Below are 10727 nucleotides of genomic sequence, written 5' to 3' on the forward strand. Positions count from 1 at the left end.
CACACATTTGACGACGAAACATTAATAAAACTGGTTTTCTCTTGGTGTAACGAGCGTTTTTCGATTACTCGGGCGAGCTTGACATCTATAAAACACCCATTCGATTCACAATTCACATGTAGTGACGCTTGGTGTGATTCTACGTTGCCACCACGCCATAATTCATGCGTTAACGCGACTCCTCACACTGAATCACGCCCGTGGTGGGCTTCATCTCCGAACCATTTTCATGCACTGGCCACATGGGCTCCATGGCCGAACTTCTATATAAGAACCTCGCAGAAAGGCTGCTTTTGATTTTGGCTTTAACCCCAAATTTTTTTCTTCGACCTCATCGCGATTTGCCGCTCACGGGTGCCAACGGCGCCGACATCTTACGCTGGTCTTGAAGATAACCGCATCTTGAGTGGCAGCACCTGTTTTGGGAAAGTGGTTACAGTCGGCGGAAATCACTATACACTTTTTGGAAGAGAGCAGCTGTTGTAGACGTAACCACGGTTGGACAAGATGCGCGAACAGTTAAGCCTTCGATGCACGGTGTACCTCAGAAGGTGAGGCGCCACGCCGCTAATCCCGTGGATGCGACTCCGTCCCACAACAGCCGCACTTCTATGAAGGCGAAATGAAAGAACAGCTGCGCGCACCTCAGATATTTACGTGCACGAAAGAACCACAAATGCAGTGACGGAAACCCTAAAAAATTACGAGGGCCCCACCTTGTCATCACGGTTATCTTGTTTTGATACCCACAGGTTTGTTCTTAACCACAAAAAAATTTACTGTAGTGTTTGGAATTAAAATAAGAGAAAGAGCAGGGTTTCACATCGACATAACGTCATTGAGTTGCGAGTCTTCTAGGAAACCGATTATCAATTGTGTTATAATTTTTTTTTCAAGTTGAACAACAAACTTCGTTCATTCAGATTCATTCGTTATCGTCAATAACTTTCGCCAAATTGTCCAAGATAATAAATAATGGTGGATATTCAAAGATTTTTTGCGTACGTACTTTGCATCTTGAACAACTGTACAGCATCCCAGAAAGCCCGTGCTCTGCAGTTCTATTTGACGAAATGTAGCTATCCCTGTTGTACTTTGTTTCTACTCTTTGGAAGGCCTTCAGATCTTAGAGTTGGCTTGAAGGCGAACTCCGGTGTATTTTCGACCATACTGAGATAACGCTTGAATGTAAACATTTGACAGAAACCTGTCTGGTTGGGTATGAAACTGGGAGATGATTTAGGACAGCCCATAACACCAACCACTCTCTCGGAACCCTTCCCCCAGTGTATACACATGGGCTGCGCTCCACGGCAAAACGAGAGAGAGGGGGGAGAGAGAAAGAAAGGGGGGGTCATTATTCACCCCGCAAGTGCTTTGAAGACGCCGCTGCTATAGCCTCCCCAGTCACCCCTGAGGAAGGAACCAAGTCGGTTTCGAAACGTCGGGTTTCTTCAAAACTTTTGGTTGGAGTCTAAATCATCTTCCTGGGATAACGCTGTTTTCAATGGGTATTGACAGCCCTGCAAAAGCTAGGCTGGTTCGTTTTGCCCAAGCACTCGTGAACAATTTTAATTAAGCAATAAACGACGAGTCAAAACAGAAACCGGAACAGGGAGCTGCTCCGTCATCTATGGTGGGTATCAGATGACGTCACGAGAGTCCGTCGCCCCCGCCCCGGCTGGCCAGGGTGTAAACATAACTCACGTGCCTCTTCTGCCGCGCGAAAAGCTAGTTGGCGATGTCAACCGACGCAGAATGATTGCAAATGAAGCCGTACCAGCTCGTTTGAACCATCTGAGCTTACCAGTGACAAGTTGAGCGATGATTGCAGCTACTATCTGAGCGCGGAAGCATCACTTTTCGATTTCGACCAGCCGGCGCGTGAAGCATCTGACAGCCCCGAATCGATTTCCTCGTTGCTCAATATTGTGAGGCCCGACGTCGACGACGACTAACACGCTCTATGCAGCTGGCAAAACTGAACTGTGCTCGCGTTGTCTTCGCCTCGTAGAAGAAAGCACGCGCAGCATCCGTCTGCTGGAAAAGGCGGGGTCTTTGAAAAAGAGTAGGCCCTTACGTCACATACACAGGGTGGCCCGCTTTTAAAAGAGTGATTCCAGAATCAACTATATACCAATTTTAAATTTTGTTTTCTTAAGAACTAAACGACTTACGATTGTATAATTTTGCACAGATTACTACGGTACCGACGAGAAGACACGTTCAAAGTTTTATTGAAATCGGTGAATATGGAGGGAAAAAAAAAAGAAAAATGTCGGAGTTCCCCTTTAACGCAGAGTACGCTACATTTAACTGACAAGCGATGCAAGTACGATGTTTGAAAGATAAAACGCAGTCGCAAGGGTGGCACACGTGCAAGGTGTGTCCGCATCAGCCTGAAGACAAGGAGGATCAGACCTTCCTGACCTCCCCCCGCCCCCTCCCTCCTTGCTGACGCTTTGGTCAAAAATCATTCCCACACTGCGGCGTGTCTCATATAGTCGTAACCTTTTGTTGCGCAAGAAGTTATTACTAAAATAGAGCTATATTGTGACTATATTGAAATACAACGGTTCAGCTGACGCTTTATTCAAGCAACAGCAAGATGGCGCCGATGATGAAGAGGAACGGGCCGAAGACTGATGGTGGTTATTGACAGACGAGGAAGATGACGTCCAATGAATTCTTACAATATACGTACCGCAAGCACGGGTGTGGAAACCACCGTGGCGTGGGCAGAAACTTTTCCTCGCGGGGGGCGGAGCGGAGGGGCAGGTGATGGTTTTACCTCCGATGTTCCTACGTGAGGTTGTATGTGCGTTCCTATGTATGAGCATGCAAAATGTGACGATTTCGGGGGCGTGCGAGAGAAAGCTGGTGAACGCCGACTAAATTTCAAGGCCGAAAGGCTGCCGCAGTGACGTCAGAGGGTGGGGGCCCAGTTACGCCGCGAACGCGGCGGAAAGCCTGTGTTTCGTTTACGTTTTAGGAGAACCAACGCTCCCGCTCTCGCAGCTGCTGCGGCTTGATTGGGCCGAATAAAAAAAGTCTTACTGAGCATGCTCAGTTGGGCAACTGGGCCCCCAACCTCTGACGTCACTGCGGCAGCCTTTCGGCCTTGAAATTTAGTCACTCCAAACCACCCCCAAAATATGCCACTAACCGAGTATGGGTGAAGAGAGGGTATCGTATTGTCAAAACCTATGCTCCTATCAATTCCCTCCTCCGTGGTGGTGAAGGCAACTGCGAAATCTTAGCTCTCGGCATTGAGCCGAATAATCGCGCGAACCTTCCATTGTTCAAACCTCGTCGAAACTTGGTGCATATAGTACCCGTCCCTGAAACAGCTTTAATGCATTCAACTAGTCGTCAAGGCCGCAGCATATACGGTGTTTCTTTCTCTCTCTCTTTTTTTCCTTTCACCCGCTGCAGACAATGAATCATATACATAACTGGCCGGTTGAGAACGGCGTGACCTACTAGAAAGGCGACGCCACGAAAGAGCGTTCCGTTGTTGCTGCTGTTTGTTGTGTTGTTGTTTTTTCTGAAACGCATATCATTACGCGATATGGCGCGCCACGCGTGGAGGAAGCACTGCAGGGTGAAATCCCGCTTTTCTTTTTTTCTTTCGCGGGTGCTGAAAAGATAACATGTATCAGTGTTTTCATGATTAATCCCGTTTTCTCTGTAAGAGCCTCATTTGCACACGGTAATTGGCGGCTAGTATACGCTGCCCAAACAGCGAACCTCGAGACAACGAAGTCAACGGGACAACGAAAAAAATTTCATTGACCACGCTTGACGCGCGTGAAAGAGGTGTTAACGTAAACATTATACTTGTGACATGATCGCGACGTAGCGAAATTGATTCTGCTATAGACCCTTGGCGCTCATCACTGACAAACCCGTGCCCCACCACGGTGGTCTAGTGGCTAAGGTACTCGGCTGCTGACCCGCATGTCGAGGGTTCGAATCCCGGCTGCGGTGACTGCATTTCCGATGGAGGCGGAAATGATGTAGGCCCGTGTGCTCAGACTTGGGTGCACGTTAAAGAACCCCAGGTGGTTGGAAGCCCTCCACTACGGCGTTTCTCATAATCATGCGGTGGTTTTGGGACGTTAAACCCCACATATCAATCAATCAATCTGACAAACCCGTGTGAAAAGGCATGCTAAAGAAAAACAAAAGTACAAACAAAAAACACCGTTCTCATGCCCGGCGCTGAAGAACACTCCCAAACTTCCGTGCACATAAATAACTGGACGACAGCCGCCGTAACTCACTTCTAATAAGAGGATGGGGCGGCGAAATACGAGCGTTGCAGGCTCTGCCCCTGCCGGATTCAAGTTGTCTTCTGACATTACTTCCTTCACTACCTATATCGTGCGTACCCCAATGCAGTTGAAGCAGTACAATGAGCGTCCCTTATGTCTTACGCGGCTCAATTATTTGTCGGCTTTCATGGCTGTTGTGTAAGTCGCAACGTTCGGACGGTTCCGCGCGCCCGGTCGAACCTGAATACGCTTTGGTGCCTTGCGTATGTACACAAGGGCATAAAAGCATCCTCGCATTAAATAAAATGAATTAAAGACCCGCATGTAACGCTTACTTCTCATTGCCTATATCTCTTCGAACCATTCGTCGCAAGACTACATTGAAATTTCGCTTCCAGAGCGATGAGGCAACACGAGTCGTCGAAATTGTGAACGTACCAAGTGGAGTTTACAAACTTGCTCGTAAGAAGTCTATTATTCTTTCATCAAAGGCAGCCACATTTATAACCAAAAACACAAGGGAGGAACATTTATATTTTGGGACAGACGTGGTCTCACTTCAGATGTACACAGTATATAGTTTGTTAACTTTTCTAGTGCGTTTTGCGTGAACGCACTCCGTGTCTGTCTGGCGCTGTGTGCCATTCCGCTTCACAGTTCATCGTGTTCACGCGGAACATTATTATTTATAACAATTGTTGGGGTTTAACGTCCCGAAAATCACGATATGATTATGAGAGACGCAGTGGTGGAGGGCTCCGGAAATTTCGACCACCTGGGGTTCTTGAACGGGCACCTAAATCCTAGCACACGAACATCGAGCATTTTCGCCCACATGAAAAATGCGGCAGCCGCGGCTGGGATTCGATCCCGGATTTCGCTCGGAGGATTTCAAGCTGGACGGTTGTGCCCTCGCGATCTCCGACTTCAGCGTAGCTCCCGCCGACTGGTTCGCCCTCCGCGGTCTCCTGATGCCGTGCAGCTCTCGCATTGTGGCACCCCGCCCTTGGACTGCTTCGACCGGATCCCCACTTTCCTATCTCCTTCTTTTTTCCTCTCGTTGGCTGGCGGCTTCTTCTCCGTCTATTTTCCTTCTATTCTTTTTATCCCTCCTTCCTTCTCCCTATATCTTTTATTCCCCATATCCCATTCCTCTGCTGACCTGTTGAGGTGTCCTCGTAAGGAGAGACAGTTACGGGTCGGCACCTTTCTTTTCTTTTCTTCTGATATAACCACTTATATATTCGATCCCGCGACCTGCGGATCAGCAGATGAGCACCATAATTGAATGAAGTGTATACTTAAGGGGCTCGTTTTTCCCTTAAGTATACAACTCCTTCCTTGATATATATATATATATATATATATATATATATATATATATATATATATATATATATATATATATATATATATCAATGGGCCAGTTAGTCATAACTCATACACTCATCCCCTGATGAAGGGAGGACCCCTCCCGAAACTGTTGGGAAATAAATATATTTATCCTTGTTGACAACGCTCCCGTTGTGCCATATCCCATACCTAATATATATATATATATATATATATATATATATATTGTGTAGGGAGATAATTTACATCTCTATTTTCCTGTTCTACCACGAAATGGTGGCTTTGCATCAGTTTAATTTTCGAAACTACGGTAACAAAAAAGCCAGTGCAACGAAGTCAAAAAGTACGCACTCGGACTTCCGAAAACACGATGGCCAACGAACTTTCACCCCCGTATTAGCAGCAACTCTATCTCCCCCACCGATCGGCGTCGTATAGAAAGCTGTACAGTCGTCTCTACGTGCGCGCATGCTTCGTACACACAAAGAACATCGTCTGCTTGATCACACGGCTCACGTAGTTGTGTACCTGCCTCGGGAGTTCAAAAAAGGCGCGAGAGAATTCTTCGCTCACTTTCGCAAACTCGCGTGCCTTCGCACCGCGGCCGCGCTCAATCGCGTCCGAAACCTGGCGGCGCGAATATACAGTAAACAAACACTGCCTGGACAGGAGGAACACGCAAGGAGAGAGAGAGATGGTGTTTGAGAGAGGAGGACTGTGGAAGAGGGATGGGGAGAGTCCACTGCTGGTCAGGACATTTCTCTTCACGGTTCTTTGATTCGGCTCGCCGGTCGGCTCTAGCGAGAAACAGGCGAGGTGTTCTTTACGTTAGGAAGAAACATACAAACAAAAAAGAGCAGAATACCGAGTTTAGAAAGAAGAGTAGAAGAAAAGGGTGAGGAGTTTCGGAGTTTGGGCGGTACTTCCAGCGCGTCCGACAGCATTTCGCAGCTCGCGACGGTCGCTGACTCCTCCAAATGCGACAAAAGCTCCGCCACACGACTCCGTCTGAAGCTTTGAGTTGTTGTTATTTGTCTACGCTCTGGCCATTCTGTCAGTCTATCTTTTTAGTTTACTTTTTTTCTTAGTGAACGCTTAGAGCACTTACATCCTCAAAAAAAAAAAAAAGAAGCGTAAAGGAATCAGCGTGCTTCGTGTACTCGGGAGCGTTTATTTATTTTTTTTTCACGAACATTTGAAAGTAAACTTTTCTTGTTTTAAACTATAGTCGCCTCACAAAACAATGTGACAGTGAGAAAATGTACACGTCATGAGAAAAAAAAAAAAACAGGCCAGCGCTATTCGACTAGTTATTGAGTTAACAATACTATTCCATGCACAAGTTTTCTATGCGTTTCCTAGTGTAATACCATAATTGGTCAAATAACGAAACGAAATACACGTCCTGTAGTTATTGCATTTAGCACCAGCGTCGAATTGAGAAGAGCTACGCGCGCACAAATTTATATAACGACTCTGGGTGCAATCTTCAACCCGAATAGCTATAATCATCACGAGGTTTCTTTCGCTTCGTTTAAGCTCCCCTAGAGGCGACAAGATTTCTCTCTCAGTGCATCGTAAATTGTCGCTAATAATACCAAGCCTCTCATTTTACAACGCGCAAGACACATTTCACAATAGCGTACTTAGCACACGCCGTCCTTGAAACTACACCACGGAGTGCTTTGCCTTTTTTTTTTTTTTCTTCGAGACGCGAAGCGCTGGCCAGCCGCTGCCGTGCGGCCGGTAGCAAGTTTTCGGGTGCGATTACACCGGATGCCTCTTGCTGGAAGTTCTTACCTGAGATGTGAGTCGCTCCTGCCAGAGATGTCGTCCCTCCTCAACGGTGTCGCTGTGTATTCCGATTGGCAACGATCGAGTGGTGAAGTCCGGCACTGCTGCCGGTTCGGGCCACTAAATTCCACTTGCGGATCACCTGGCACCTTCCGACAACCCACACACACACCGCACAAGCATGCACGGCGGCAAGCCGCCCGCTTATGGACAACGCGTTGCCGGCGCGCGCTTGTCAAACCACTCCGCGCGCTCGCCCACTCCTACGCGAGGAGTTGCGCGGCTAGTGCGAAGAGAAGACAACTGAGGGCGCTTTTGAACACCCCGACTTCAAGGTGAAAGAATGCGCCCTTGGAGGCCTTAATCTCGCGCATGATACGTTCCAGTAAAAGGTCCGCCCCATACATGGAGGAAGGAAGCTTTCCTTCCTCCATGGCCACATACATACATAATAGAGGGGGGGACACTGCAATGAATATTCGCCCCTCCCCTCCGTAGGAGAAGATGGGAAGTGAATGCGATTGCAAGATGTCATTGTCGTAAAAAAAAAAGCGTAGCTATAACCCTACGCGTTGAAAATGAACGTGAAAAGTCCTATTAAGTAAAATTGTGAAGCAGAATTCACGGCCACCTTTAGATGGTTAGTCCACCCTCTTGCCGTTGTGCGCACCTCATCTGTACTTCTAGTCCACCAGCTCTGCAGCGACCAAGCTTTGTGCGAGTTGCGCAATTTCTTTTCGCATTAGCACAATCATTGTGTAACAACGCTCGGGTACTAAAATAATATGTAATTATGGTGTTAAATATATAGAAAGTACTCACCGTTGGGTAGCGCACAAGTCTATAAAGTACAAAAGAAGAGAACAGGACAAGCGCTGCATGATCTAACAATTTATTTGAAATTTATTGAAATTGAATTTCAATGAGTACTTATTTGAAAGAATACGTATACATTCAGAAAACCCATGAGCCACCCAAGATCACACCCGATCAATGGAAGGAATTTCTTGTCCTGATAATGACGCTGCATAATGCATTTGCTTACACACTTCGACAAGCGGTATGCCTCAGCTATCTCACGTATACGTTGATTATGATGACGATCGACGATCGAGTCCCGTGCAAATAAACATGTGCAACCGCAATCGTGGCAATGGCTGGCGAGGTGAGGCGAAACCCAACCCTTCAAAGAAATGTCATGCTCTCGCAGCCTGATATAGACGTATTTACACATCTGGTAGTCTGTCCAATGAAGACACTATACACCGTCTCAGTGGAACATGCGGTGAGCTTCTTAACCCATTAATTCCCAGTATGAGAAACATTTTTCCAAACTTCAAAATATTTCTTGGCCATGTCCTTAGAGTCACTAGGAGTGCAAGTTTTCAATAAAAAACATGAAGATATAGTCTGCGAATTAGTAATGGGATGTTGCATATGTGCAACAATGGGCAGTAGTGTATAAAATGAAGGCCAATCCAAGTGAAAGAAACTTTTTATTGCTACCAATAATTTTGGCGAATTTTCAAATTGAAGAAAGCACAATACAAGCATAGCTGTTTGGCGCCTATTGGTGAAAACTAACAAAACGGTTACGGTCTTTGTTGAAACACATCACCTTACACTTGGCACACGAAACATAGGTGTACCCTCCTGGGCATGCCTTGCAGCGGTTCAGTTTTGCATTCCATGTGGGCCAGTGCTCGTTGCTGTCTCTTCTGACATCCCGGGGGACATTTAGGCACACTTTCTTGAATGGTGTGACATTCTGAATCGAAGGGCGCCCTGGTGGTCATTTGTTGAGCAAGATCAGACTCGTTGCGAGCTCAGAGAGGAATTCTCTCAAGGGTGTAGGCGGCAGTTTGTGCTGCTGGAGAATTCTCTTGTGCATGAACCATGCATTAACAGCTGCTATTTTGAGCGTGTGCCAAAACAAATACATATACCAGCATTTAGACCTGATAGAAAAGCGATAGGAGAAGCACATTTTGTCTAGAAGATTCACGCCGCCCATTGATCTGTTGTAGGAAGAAATGATCGCTGGACAATCGACAAAAATATGCTTTTTCTCCTTGCTGTCCCACCTTTTGACTGATGTAAGCGGGTCAGCACCAATGCAGTTCGAAAGAAGAGTAACAGTGCGGTTGTCATGCCACTTCACTGCCACCATTGTCTTTTGGTCACATGAAGTGACTGAAGTATCACAGGTGTCCCGACCTCGCTTTTTCGATTTCTCATCCATCAATTTGCTGCAGCTGAGTCTGTTTTCACGAACCGTACCAATATAGGAAATTCCCATTCTTGAAAGCTCCTCTACAAGCTGAGGGCCTGTGAAGAAGTTATCAGCGACAACTAGGTTGTCGTCTCGCTTCGGTAGGCTGGAACACAGCTGGAGCACGACACCAGCTCCCAACCCAAGCTGGTAGCCACCCTGGCTGCCATAAAAACCTTTGTTGGAGCGCTGGTAGACATCGAAATCATAACACAGACCTGATTCCCCAGAACGTGCCCAAAGTTTTAGACCCCATTTTCTCTTTGGTTTATTAGGCATGTACTGACGAATGTAACGCCGCCCACATAAAGGGATCAAGATTTCGTCCACTGCAGATTTTTTTTCTTGGGGCAAGACAACCATGTTGCTGCTCAAGGAACTGAGCCATGGGCGCACTTTCCAGCATTCGTCTTCTTTAACTTTGTCGTTGGCCGCTTCATTATCGAAAAAATGCAGGTGGCTTGTGATCTTTTCAAATCTGTTACGGGACATTACCTGGGCTACTAATTCATATGTACTTCCATTTTCCCAATAAGCACGAACCCTGTGCATGTTTACGAGTCCCATCCTGAAAAACATGCCCAGAACAGATGTAAGTTCTTTCACGGTGAGGTTTAGAGTGGCTCCATGTTTTTGAAAGTAGTACTTATTGCTTTCATCGACGACAGCCTTTAGCATGGATCTAGAAACAAACATGTCAAAGTATTCCACTGCACTCAGCGGCTCTGCAGGTGGCAGCGGAAAGTTGTTCTCGAAACTACCTGCCTCGATATCAAAATCCTTCTTCACCCATGTGTACCGCCTTTTCATGTTCTGCAGTATCCGATCTACCGGAGGCGCATCTGTCGAGGTAGCAACCTCTTCCTCAGCTTCTTCTACCTCAGTTTGGATGGCATCTCCTTCATCACTGCTGTCTCCAGACACTTTTTCGCCACTTTTTTCATCAGCGGAAAAATCTCTCTCATTAGGGTTGATAACATCCAGCAGGTTTGCATGAACAAAACGCTTCGGCCTCTCTTTTGGAACAGAAT

At 46.7% G+C, this 10727-nt stretch overlaps 1 protein-coding gene across 1 annotated transcript in view; it reads right to left on the reverse strand.

Annotated features, from left to right (window-relative positions):
* Rab23 (RAS oncogene family member Rab23) overlaps positions 1–7652 on the reverse strand; it is a 65509-nt gene extending 57857 nt beyond the window's left edge. The window contains exon 1 of the mRNA XM_075873741.1: positions 7431–7652. The gene's annotated coding sequence lies outside the window, so the exon portion shown is untranslated. The remainder of the gene's footprint in view (positions 1–7430) is intronic.
* Between the last annotated feature and the right edge of the window lie 3075 nt (positions 7653–10727).

Source organism: Rhipicephalus microplus, chromosome 9, assembly GCF_043290135.1.
Source record: "Rhipicephalus microplus isolate Deutch F79 chromosome 9, USDA_Rmic, whole genome shotgun sequence".
NCBI lineage: Eukaryota > Metazoa > Arthropoda > Arachnida > Ixodida > Ixodidae > Rhipicephalus > Rhipicephalus microplus.